This window comes from Cydia strobilella, chromosome 5 (assembly GCF_947568885.1).
Source record: "Cydia strobilella chromosome 5, ilCydStro3.1, whole genome shotgun sequence".
Lineage (NCBI taxonomy): Eukaryota > Metazoa > Arthropoda > Insecta > Lepidoptera > Tortricidae > Cydia > Cydia strobilella.
The window spans coordinates 14,881,280-14,895,068 of record NC_086045.1 but is presented as its reverse complement, the minus strand read 5'-3'; the positions used below and the strand labels follow the sequence as shown (position 1 = coordinate 14,895,068).

Genomic DNA, 13,789 nt, shown 5'->3' with positions numbered 1-13,789 from the left:
GGAGGCGGTGGACAACATGGCGACTCTGCCGGTGGGCCAGCACCGACAGCAGGGTAGCGACATCGCCATCGCCGAGAAACACAACACGGCTAATAAGGAAATGGAGCTAAAATGCGTGCAGCCGAAGCCATCCAAAAAGTATGTCGATCGGATGACCAATTTAAATTTAAACAAACCTTCATAAAAGCCGTATAAAAATGCCATACAATCCATAAAAAATGTGTGTGTAATTTTTGTCTTTGTAATTAAAATCGTCGAAAAATCAATTTTTTTACTCAATATATGAATGCAAATGGATATCTACATTGATTTGACTTTATGCACTCTTCTATTCTTATGTAAAATCGAATATAAGAATATTTATTTATATTATATTGTGTATAATAAAATGTAAATGTTCATATTGTCGATATCTAAACTCACTGAAAGATAAATATCATCGTCAGAATAATTTGTCAAAAATTTAGCTGAAGGAAAACATATTTTATGTTCTGTTCGTTTATTGTAGTGTAGGTGCAACTGCGCAGAATGCCGCTATGTACCTACATTGTGTTGAGTGTGTGTAAACGAATCGAAATTTTAACCCAGCGAAAACAATTCTGTTATAGTTAATGATTTATTTTTATTAATTTTACTATGCTTGTTCTTAATCTGCGATGGTGAACAACCGCGACATTGTATATTATAATTCATTTAAATATTTCGCTAACACCGATTTCTGCGATAACCAATCAAATCAGTCATTGTTTGTTTTAATCAGTCATTGGATTGGATTCTAGGAACACACATGTGCGCTTATTTCATAAAAGATCCTTTGTTTGTTACAGAACCTCCCTGTTCATCATCTCGAGTTTCATCTACGCGAAACTTCTGGTGGTAGTTTGCATCGCCTACGTGATCAGCGATGTCATCACACACAATCTGCCCCTCTACTACTATGAAGGATTCTTCACCTACCTCTATGGCATGAGCATATTGTTTCTGTTGTACGTTTTCTGCTTCCTACTTCAAGGTGAGTGATTAGTCAACCTATGTTACTTATATTAAGAAGGTATTTACCGTTTGTTTAAACGACTTATTGTTATGTGCCGCTATTGTATCAGTATTAGTGAAATTAGCTCAAATATATTTATAGTTCAGTTCAGATAAAACTTGCACATGGAAAACGTCAGTACGTGTGAAATAAAGTACCTATAAAATAACGAAGTAATATATTGCGCCCTGGATTGGGTATCTTATAAAGAAGAAAAAAACACTTAGTAAAACATATAAAAGTATGTTTATTAGGGCCTATAACTAAATACCCTAAAACGCAGCTATGTCCATTTCATATCATTTCTTTAGTTATTAATAAATAACATGTGATTTTTTTTTGACAGAAAGCGCCTGCTGTAGTGGAAGTCCCCCGAAACCTAAGCCGCCCCCAAAAGAGAAGAAACCGAAGAAGGAAAAAGAAAAGAAAACCAAAGATAAAGACGCGAAAGAGGGAAAAGACGGCAAAGAAGGCAAAGATGGAAAGAAAGATGGCAAGAAAGAAGGCAAAGGGAAAGACAAGGACAAGGACGCCGGAAAAGAGAAACCAAGCAAAGAAGCCAAGAAACAAAGTCAATTCCAGGTGCGTTAACCTTAAAATCACTAAACAGCACATCCATTTTATTATCAGTTCAATTTTATCACACACACTGTTATCGCTTCGTTTGGTTAACCCTATAAATGTTCGTTTTGAATTATTATTTTTAATATCACCATGATTTTCGCAATTCGTTTGTTTAACCACGTCGTTACTGTGACCGCTTGACATGGACGTAACAGGCGCATGACCCTTTTATGTTTACGCCGGCTACTTTTTTTGTTTTTTCATATCATTTTGGGCAGGAGGTGTATCCCCGTAAGATGCGTGATAAAGTTCGTCAACAACAATTACAGATTCAAATGGCGCTGTATGCGTCAGACCAGGTGAGGATCATCGCATCCCGCTTGACACTTGTATCATAATCATTGCGGAGAGCTTTGGATGTGCTGTCGTAGTTCATTGGTTGGCAGTAGTGCTTTTTGTGTTGAGTGTACTTTTTATAGGCTTATTGAGGACATGAGACGCCTCCACGCCATACGTGTGAAGTTAACGCGTTGATATTCATTAGGAAATTATCATTAATTGGCTGTTAAAATCGCTTGTATCAATAAGTATAAGTACCTACTTAAGTATCATTTTTGACTCAAATGGGAATATAATTTTAAATACCAACTGTAATTTTAGTAAATATCAATAGGTACATAATGTAGAATTCAATTGACTAATAATTTAACTATGTACTACATATTACACTGCCAGTGTTCAATAAGTCTATTATTTGCTGTATGGTTTTGCTTTCTGGAAAAACGTCGCCGACACAGCCGCCAGAGGAGTTCCCACTTTTGAATCAGCGATGACAATAGTATATTAGTAGTGTATAGTTTGTCAAAGGACTATCTCATTTCAAACATAGACAGAGATAATCATACTATCTTTGTCTTACACTAGTACTAGCACCCAAAAGAAAAGGATGAGTATAGTTTTTTTTTCTTGTTTTCTGAAAATTTAGTAAGTTTGACCAACTATACATATAACATACGAGTATAAGAAAGGTTAACAGTAGCCACGAAATCGAGTAGTAATACTAATACATTTGCAACAATTTTATCACCATTGTACAGCGCCACTATTTCACCGAAATTATGCTTCTTTTTGAGGAGTGTGATTTCATTGGATGGAGGATGAAGTATCTTATTTAGGTGGGTCTTCTTTGGAATAAGTAATATATTATGTTTAAAAATGTTTTTTTTTTTCTTTTCAAACAGCAACAAGATATTGTGGAGATGGAAGCCGGACCAGTGGCCAGACCATTACGCAGACGGAAGACTTCGCAAAATGAGCATAGTCATGGTAGCTTTTTCCTACGAATTGGAGCTATTGGTAAGCAAAAAATGTATTATTTTTTAAATACAATTGGCACCTTTGAATAAAATGACGTATTTATAAGTTATGGTTATTCCATTAATCGTAATAATTATTGTTTTAGCTTTCGGCTTGGGTACCATGATATACAACGGCTTAGAATTCGGAACTTTTTTTGAGCTGCCCCTCGATTCCCCTTGCTATCTTATCTTGAAGGGAGTAAACCCGGTACTGCAGATGGTTTTCACCTTCATGCAGATGTACTTTATTTTCATGAACTCTCGAGTGAGTATATTTTTATAAATAATAATGTCAGAAATATGAGGACTAATAATAATATTTAAAACCATCTCTCAATATTTCAGTTGAACATTCATCGATTCAAAGTTATTGCCCGATTTGGATTAATGCACGTCGTAGCAACTAACATCTGTGTATGGATAAGAACATTGGTCTTAGAATCTTTAAAAGAAATCACCGACTACCATGTGAGGTATCCCAATGGAGTGTCCGGCGAGACAGTTCTTGGAGGTAAGATTGCTTTAGAGATTAGTTTTAAAAATATAGTGATTAAATAACCCATAGTCTCCTTTAGTTCTTAGCCATGACATTGCATACGAATCTAGTAGTTCTAAGATTAACACCCAGTAAACAGAGTATTTTCTGTTTGTTTAATGAGCACGGATATTTTAAGTAAATTTACGAAAATCAAAACGTAAAACTGGTTGATGGAGAACCGAAGCAGGTGCCTATATTTTAATAACAGGCTTTTTCTTGTAATGATATTCAGGGCATCAATTAAATTTACGTCTGTCTGTCAAGTCTGGGGCTGGTAGTTGACGAGACGGTGACCAAATAACACGGGCGGGGCGGTTATAAAATAATGATGAAGCCTTATTGGACTAAGTCGATTTGGCTAAGATTATCAACATTTTTTTTCAGGGGTCATTCGTAAGCATACTTTGAGACACTCTGGGAAAGTTTTTGGAGCTGCTAGCACGGCTGCAACTGCTATTGCCTCAACGGCTGTAAACTCTGGCAAAGCCTTAGGAAATTCCATTGGTATTACCACAACCTCTGCTCCCATCACAACTCCTACAACTAGTAAGTTTTGTGTTACATTACTTATTATTCGTTTACTAATACACTAATGTTGTACTTGTGAATCGTTCGCAATCATATTAAAATCTGCATGTTACATGTCAATAAAATGCGTTTTGAACAAATTTTCAGCGACCGCTCCCTCACCATATTTGAGCGGGTTTAATATGGGTGGTTTTTCTTCGAAATCGAAAATAATCGATACCATTAAGAGTACTATAGGGTACGATAATGGGATGGTTTATGGTCGCGAACAAGACGCTTGGCCCAACGATAATCCTTTCACAACGACTACACATGCGCCACTGGTTGATGAGAAAGTGACTCAATCTCAGTCGGCAATGTTAGAAGTGTACCAAGGGTTTTACTCGTCGACCTTGAAACCGATTGTCAGCACTATGGTGCAGAGTTCGACCCCTGGCTCGTACTTCACGAGCAGGGACGAATGGGGTAACAATGTCGAAACCTACCGCGTTGACGAACCGCCTCACTCGCCAGGTTTGTCGGAGTGTCGTTTTGAACTTCACGTTTCCGTTCGTCGCCGATGCACTTTTTATTTGCCGTTGCCTGAAATATTTTAGTGCCATGAAATTCTATTATGTATAGTAGGTTGTATAGTGTTGCCATAGGAAATCGTATTAGGTATATTTTGTTACTTATATCATATCACCATTTGTGCATGTTTGTTGTTTACTATGTAACTAAAAACTAAGATTCTGATGAAATGCAGAAAACTGTAGCTCTCAGTAGGGTCTTAGCTCTTTTAGACTCATTTAGAATGTATGTTTAGTTCGTAAATAAATCCCAAACTAGACCCGTATTTTACGCCTTGTTAAATCATATTTTACCACAAGGGGTGGCCAAATAACAGGTATACACTTTAGTTTTGTAATTTTATTCTATGAAATATAAAAAATATTAAGCATTCCGTGTTAAATATAGTATTTAGGGCCGGCAGTTAAACATGGAAAATAATGTCAAACAAATGTCCACCTCTAGCAGCATGGCAGATGTGAACCCTTTTCATCGCGTTTTTCATCTCATTTTCACACATTTCCTGCGTTATCTCAATGACTGTGTCTCGAATATTTTGTTTTAATTACTGAAGGTTCATTGGCCTGTTAGCATAGGCAAGTCCCTTTAGATAGCCCTTTAGATAAGTCAGGAGCTGTTAAATTAGGCGATCTTGGGGGCCAATAAATGTCACCGTTTATCGAATTTTCCGCAATTTTCTTAGAGTTTCCTCAATACATGATTGGGTTGAGTAAAACGTTTAAATACCTAATTAAAACTCGTTGTTCCGTCGTAAAACGCTGCATAACAAACTTGCCGTATCTACACAAAGTAATTTTCATGCAACAACTGTCATATTTACAGCCAAAACAAAATGGCAGCAAAAAAAAGTTGTATATCTCCAAGTTGGCCACCCTGTATTATCGTTCAATGATGATGCTAATTGCAATAAATATGTTTTCAGCGAACAACTCTTCGGAAGTATTTGAGTCTTTATACAATCTGCAACCGCAAGCGCTGATCGCCAACATCGATAATACCACAGTATGCGGCCGAATTCCAATTATGGGAACCATCGTTACAGACTCCGCTCCTTACCTTTACCCGTTCATCATCGAGTACTCTTTGATCGGGGCTGCCGTTATCTACGTCATGTGGAAGCACATTGGCCGCTATCCTAGGTAACCTAATTTTATATTTACCATTTTAGACGCATGTTGTAACCGAAACGCAACCTAACGGTTTCATTGACCAACCTAACGCACAATCTTTATTATTCCAATAAAAGTAGCTTTCACTGTCACATTATCTGCCGGTTTTACATCATATGTTTTTCTTTTTTAGGTTTAAACATAATAGTTACCTATAGTATTAACCTGACTCATATTTGCACCACGAATGCTTCCACTAAATTTTATCTACCTCATCATCTAACATAACACTAATAACGGTCCCTGTACAATGATTGGCCCCTTGAGTTATTCCCACTAGTTACAACCAAGTTGTTACCAGCTGTAACAGATTTTTTTTTCTGTTGTTAACACTAAACACACAACTTAGTTTCTCGGTAGTTACCACCAAAGTTTTGTTAGTGTTCAATACTAATAAAAATACCTAGATAAATATTTAGCGTGTTTTAAAATACCTATAGTTAGGTATATTTTTAAAAAAATTTTCCGGTACAAGAAAAGTTAAAAATTAAAATAATTAATGAGAAATTAATGTTAATATGAAAATGTATCTTAATCATTTTGATCAGTTTTAGACCAGTTTATTATATTTTTTAAAGCATATTTATTAAGGTATTTTTTTAAAGTGCCTATTGAACACTAACAAAATGTTCGTGGAAGTTGACGAAATATAATTTGCACCGATTCGACATACAAATTGTTCGAGAGAATGGGGGCAAATTGTATTTCATCAACTATCTGATATTATTTTTCTCTTTCTTAAAAAAATACCCACTAGTTACCACCAACTTACTAAACTTATTTAAGTTAACTACTGGAAATTCTTTTTCTCAGTTGTTACCACTGGGAACACGTGAGATAAAAATCTCACTTGTAACAACTCGGTGGTAACTAGTAGGAATAACCCGGCCGCTTCAACCTTAAAAACAGTGACTTTCAAATACAAAACGAGGCCAATGATTGCATTTTAAAGGGTCGGTCATTGGGTGGTTTGTCCTGTATAAAGAGGAAAGATTAGCTGAGCCCCTTTTCAGATTTGAAAATTTTAGATAAATATCTCCGTCAGCCTGACGGGGTCGGCTCCTCAAATTAGTACAATAAAGACAATTGCAGCGTAGGAAAAATATCCTGCGTACAAATCTCAGAAATCGAGGTTTCGTGCTCGACATTTTCCTCCTCCAAAACTTCACCAATCGTAACAAAATTTTGGAAACGGAATGAGAATGAAATTATCTTTGTCTGACCGTTTTGATTTTTGCGTTTATTGTTGCCGATTTTTATCCTAGGCGTCTGTTTACGGGGTATTTATTTTGCCGTTTTTAGCGCTGTTTGAAGTAACCTAGTTCTTATAGAAACAAGAATATCAAAAAAAGGAAAATGTACAGACACAGGTACTGGTAGTATTGAACTCATTAAAAAAAATGGTCTAGGGCCAAAATCCAGCGAGGAAAATGCCGAGACGTTTGTACGGAAAATGACCACTAATCTTTCCCCTTAATATTATCAGTAAGTAGTTAATGTAGTTATTCAGTAATGTTAGATTTGATGTAAAACCGGCAGTTAGTGCCGAGATTAAGTACTGACGGGTACGCGTTTGGTTGCAGCGTGGCCAACGACGAAGATCTGGAAAGACGTCTGGAAGCTGTTCTCTCCCGCAGGGCGGCAGCACTGGCAGCAGCTCAGCGTGGAAACCGCGTCGACTGCGCCGGAGCTTCCAAGGGCCTCTTCTGTGGACTGCTGTTATTGGTTGCTTCGCTCATCTGCTTGATTCTCTTCTTCGTGCTCATTAGACACCAAGAACTGAAGCGCATCTCGATCTATTTGGCTGATGTATCCCATTGCGCTCTGATGGTTTTATCTATATTGGCGATCTTAATCGGATTTATACGGTAAGTTTCATGTTTTTTGTTTAACCAATTATAAAGTAGTAGTACGTAATTTCTTCTTAAATTTATTAGAAAACTTTTATTCAAATGTGGTATCCATTTATTATTACGGTATCCTTTTCTAATCGTGTCACTTTGTTTAACAACTATATACTTATTAGAACGGTTAGTGAGTAAAAACCTTCATTACATTAGTTGCATTTTTTACCTTCTATCCATCTAGGTAGTTACTTACGTATTTTAATTTTAGTTAGATTTTAATTTTAACTTTTTGTTATTTACTTATTTAGTTTGTTGTTTTCTCCCATCCTACCCCTCTCCGCGCTCCAATTTTGTTTTTATTTATTACCTTCATTGCTAACCTTCACCACGATACTGTGTGATCTTTATCCCTCAATCATTTACCATACTTGGTTGTCCCTGTAACGGCCAGTGGTCGAGTAATGAGATGGAGCAATACCCCCTCCTACACCGAACCTCTCCGCAGGGTGCAATCGCTGAAGTTCCGCTCCGAAGAACAGTCGGACTTGAATGACATCCTGCTGCGCGTGTCTGCCTTCGGTCTCTTCGTGTACGCCGTATTCAGCGTCATCGCTGGTGGGATGGGAGCTTTTACCCATGAACCGAATTTGCTCGTCATGATTACTGGATGCTTAAGTGTTCTTCAGGTAATTTTTTTTACTGTAGGTACTACTCCTAAATATTTCTGTATGCATGTTGACTTTCTTCATGGTATATTTAAGTACGTAAATAAAATTGATAGCAATCAGCGTGCGGTAGCTAGTGTGGCTACCTATATCGGGTCATAAACATCACGATCTATAAAACTCCTTTTATAGCTACGAGTGCAATAATCTTCACTAGATCGTCGGTCTATAGTGGTCCACTTTTGGTTTTCCGGCATTTAAGTACTGGAAAATAATATGTTTCCTCCTCCTCCTGCTGCTGCTCCTTGCGTCGATACCCCAATACTTGGGATGCCCCATCAGTACATTAGCTTTTCCAGTACGATAATCCGCCCATGTGTTCCGGTTCTCGGCAGCATGATCTGCTTCGGCAACTTTAATGTTGAGTCTGGTCAGTCCAACTCATTGGGCTCGGCCCTCTTGCTTTTTTTTGTCGACTTTGATTTCAGCCGGATATTTAACTTAATTACTTTCAGGTGGTACTCCAACTGTTGTTCATTGCCGACGTGTCCCGTCGCCGCGTGCATCTTCCTGAACAGGAGCGTAGCAAGCCGGCGCGCCAGGCCGTCACCTTCCTGCTTATCTGCAACGTTACCATGTGGCTCATCTACACCTTCGAGGCACAGAAAGTGCTGGCCAATCCCGTAAGTATAGTTTTTTAAAGGATACATATCAGCACATATAAGCATTAAGCATCATCCTTTGCTCATAGCATGATGAGCAAAGGATGAGTATAGTTTTTTTTTTGTTCTTATTTACTGACAATTTTGTTCGACCAACTATAGTTGGTGTAACGTATCGGTCTAACGTATCGAACGATATGGCAATCGACCCCGACTCTAGTCTTGTCTCTGAATAAAAAAAACTACGGATGCGTGACATGCGTGAAAAAAGTTTTCATTTGCCGCCATTTACGTACAGTTTATCTTTTAATTATTTTGTAAGTAATTAATTTGTTTTGTCGTGTTTAAACTAACTATAGCAAAAGTATCGTGTAAAATGAGCGATAAAGATATTTCGAAGACGCCACCTTTTCTATCCGCGAGTTTCGCTAGAGAGCAACGACGCCCCAATGTCGGCTGTAGGTTATATGAGGTGAGTGAATATATCATAGAAAGTTTATAATATGTGTGTAGATAAAATAGTGTATGTAACTGTACATAATTAGGCATTACAACATGCCTTTCATTATGTAGCAGTCACATTAACTACTATTTATACGCGTTACTCACGTATTATTAAGTCAAGTAAACGCTCGCAAGCCAGCAAGTGACGCAGTGAGTGTTGTGTGCAATCCGACATATGACAAAAGCCACAAGGAGGGTAGACCCGTCCTCGCAATCGCTGCCACCGCCTCACGTCTCGAACAGCCGTGCGACTCGGGCTGTTGTAGCCCGCACTACACGTCGCGAGCTCGATCAATAAAGGCAATGCAGTCGGTGCTCCTGGACGTAGACCCTCAAAAATTGGATCGAAACATTTCGAAAGTTTATTCGACTTAATACGTGCTTAGTTTATACGTGAGTAACCCGTTTAAAATAATAATTCAAATGATCGAGTTTCACGGGAGATATAGGAGTTAGGCCTGAAATAGTTTACAAGTTATCTATTATTTACTAACTTACGACTCGTTTTAAAAGAGATGGCTCGAAACGAAATGTAGAAAATAATTTAAAATTTCTACACTTGTCGGTGTTTTGAAACGCGTCCGTTGAATACAATGGTTGAATAATAAAATAATGAAGTATTTTCATTACATGTTCCCAATAGGGTAGTTAACAATTTTTTTAAGAGTATCAGTCGATCAGGTTTGTTTTGAGGATCAAATGTCTGTATGGGACCCATTGTCTTAAAGCAATACAAAAGTCCCAAATCATGGTCAAAGTCTGGCATCGCCACTTTACTGAGCAAACGCTCTAACACAAATGGCAACACATCGTGACGTCAAGAAAATTGCGATTTTGTTAGTGAAATGTTGCGTTGCTATACAATATTTTTTAAAATAAAATGTAAGGAATCGAATGGTACCATTATTTTTTTCCGTTAAATTTTTTTTTTTGAAACAGGACTTGTATTTCTTTTAATCATTTTCTATCTTTTTAACCAGATTTCGTTATAAAATTCAACATGTGTCAACTACCCTATTACAGTTTTAGACTTTTTTTTAAATGTTCTTCAAATGATTAATATCGATTCCAGGTTCAACTGGACTTTTATGGCTACGTGGCATGGTCCCTGGTTCAACGTTTCACTCTGCCACTTTGCATCTTCCACCGTTTCCACTCAGCTGTAACTCTAGCAGAGATATGGAAGACCAGCTACAAAGCGCGCCTGGAGTGAGCGCCAGGGCTTAACGCCTGCTTAGCGCCTGGAGTGAACACCAATGAGCGTAATGGGTCTCGCAAAATGAGGGTTTCTGACATTACTTTCCATAACTCAGAACCAGGCATTACTAACATGAGTTAACCAGATATTTCTAAATGTTGAACCCTCGATAAGATACAGTATAAGGAATGTGCAAGTGAGAATCCAATCGTCAACAACGTCCTGGAATACACTGGGAAGCCACTGATTTCGTCCTTATCCGGGACAGCAATTGTGTAGTTAGAACGGAATAAATTTTATTGTTGTTAAAATCATCCTGCAGATTAAACTCCTCAATTGTAGAATCGTGTGACGAATTTTGCGAAGTTGTAAAACTTTGTTATTGTAGAGTTAAACTGATTGCTATCCCGGCGCAAATAAACAGCTGCTGAAGGTGAAACTACCTAGAAAGGGTTTTGTAAATCGTTTATTTAAATACTTTAGCAGTTTTTTCGGATTTTTTTGACATTCCATATAAGTTACAGACCATAATATAATTAGGTTTCTTCGAAGACTGACTGTGGAGACTAACGCGACCAAACATTTTTTACATTGCCTACAATATTTTTCTTTTGTAGGTACGCACGTAAATACAAATTGCTCATTTTTCGAGGTCATATCTTGCGGTTTCTAAAATTTAAATAAAAAAAACTTTTTTACTTACCTAATAATAAGTAAAATTGATTGATCGAAACAAGATACATAATTATGTATATTTAATCCCAGTTGTGAAAAGTTCCCTCCTTTGTTAGAATAATTTATGTGCCATGATTTTAGGATTAAGGCTCAATTAAAATTTGACAATATTTTAGATTTTACCTTTATTCATAATTTGAGAGAACTTCCTAAATGAGCACACATTTTTTATAAATATCGTTTCGTTCAGAATTTCAAATTATTTCGATGACGTGCCGCGTTTTTAAAGTCTTAACAATTTAGATACCTATTAAAAATAATATTAACAGCTATATTAAAGTTTCAGAAGATTTATTAGCCAACATAATAGATTAACTTGATCAGATTATTTGATGTAAGCGAGTAGAAGTAGGTATATCGGAAGTTTAATATAAACATTTCGGAATATTTATAATCGTAAGCCGGTAGTGAATAGTGGGAAGTATGTACTTAATTTTACATACAGTAATGTACTTTTTTCAGCTGCAGTAAACTGCTTTGTACTGATGATTTTGGGTAGCTATTTAATATGATTCAAGGATACATTTTTATTGCAAGGGGGCATGCGTAATGTGACAAATCCACCATTGTAATTAAGCATGCCCACTGGATCACAATTGAAACACCAATATCAATAATGATGAAATGCACAAACTTCCTAATGCCCATTTCTGGGAATGGTCGCGATAAAGCAAACAGTCAGGTAAAAGAGGAAATCTAAATTACCCTCTTAACACTCTGGTCTTATTGTACATTTATACCGGATTTTTCATCTCTTTTAACAGCATAGGATGGACTCGTCTCTGGGTTTGACATGTCACCAGCAACCATTTCTTCTATACTTGACTGTCATAAGAAGGCAATTGTACATGCACGTTGGCTATACTACCGCCTTGTTGCATTAAAAATGATCACTGCAGATATTTTCGCAACGATCTTTGTGTGCAATCTATTTTTATAGGCTTACTTATTTTACATACGATATTAGATGATGTTTAATACGAAACGCATCATTTATACGTGATATCAGTTCGATGTTATGGATTTTGTATAAAATAGTTAATAATTCATTTATTTATAACACATTTATTAACTTTGTAAATTAACTTAAGGTAAAAGTAAACCTAATCACTATAAGATCTGGAGTGTGTGTGCGAAGCGGCGTGGTGTGTATCTAGTTAGTTTTCGAATGGTTTTATTATATTTTAATGTTAAAGTTCGTAATTTATTACTAATGCTAAGTAAGTTGAACTGTGAGCCCCTCAGATAATTTCCTGAAAGCTTTGGCCTCTCTCAGAGTTTGCGAGCTCAGTGAAACACGAGAGCTAGGCTTGTCTCATCACTGCCGATATTTTAACACTAGGACCTTTGATAAATCTATACTATTATCTACTTATCAACTCGTTCAATTTTGTAGGTGATATTTACTGTGTACCTAAATGTTTGAAACAGAAGATGCCGACGACGTATATGCGTTAGGTTAGAATTAACATTGTAATCGAACCCACACGTGGATACTCATTCCGCGTTGAATACATAGATACCAAAAATTAAAATTTGGAAATTCTACTTTATAGTAAGTATATGAGTAAATATAAATGTCTATTGAATAAAATAAAATAATATATGTGATCGTAAGTTTTATTTATTGTCCTCTGTGTTAAACTAAACCATGATTACAATATACTGTTTTGCATGGTAGGGATTAGTTTATGCAATTGTATTGTATAACATTAGTTATTAATTTTAATTACTAACACTTAAATGCGTTGCGCCTGAATTAAATAATTATTTATTTTGAGTCACAATAGAACACGATGGCTGTATTGTCGGCGTCACACAAGACTTTGCGGTTCCCCAGCACCACTAAGATAATATTGTTAGTATACGCAGTGACGAGCATAGGGCCAAGTATACTACCTTGTGGTACGCCGAAAGATACAGGTTTAGAGGCGCTGGTTAAGTTTGCTATTCTGACACGTTGAATTCTGTCCGTCATGTAGCTAGAGAACCAGTCTAGGGTATTCCACGAATGCCAAAGCCTCCTCAAGTTTTCGGAGCAATATGAGAATAGACAGTGTCAATGGCTGTCGCCAATTCGAGAAAAACGCCGATGCAACCTCTCAAGGGGGACATGGGCCCTGGTCTGTAATCTACACTATATAAATTTGTTTCAATGTTGTATTTGCGAAAAAACGAGGTCTTCATCGAGGTATCTCGCTCGGCAATTTTTTTGGGGGTTAGTTCTCTGCCTTGTTAAATTATTGTCTTGTACGAAAGTGGAGACCCGCGTGAAATTGCCCTTTCATACAAACGTAGTCCTGATTTTCCTGTCTGGATACCTATTAACATTATTGAAAATATTTGACACAATTAGATGCATATCGACTACACCACAGCTATGCCTTTTTTTTAATTTTTAATTATTGTAAGTTAGCA

At 36.8% G+C, this 13,789-nt stretch overlaps 1 pseudogene; it reads left to right on the top strand.

Annotated features, from left to right (window-relative positions):
* Positions 1 to 12,982, top strand: part of LOC134741651 (proton channel OtopLc-like) — a 42,268-nt pseudogene extending 29,286 nt beyond the window's left edge.
* Positions 12,983 to 13,789: the final 807 nt, after the last annotated feature.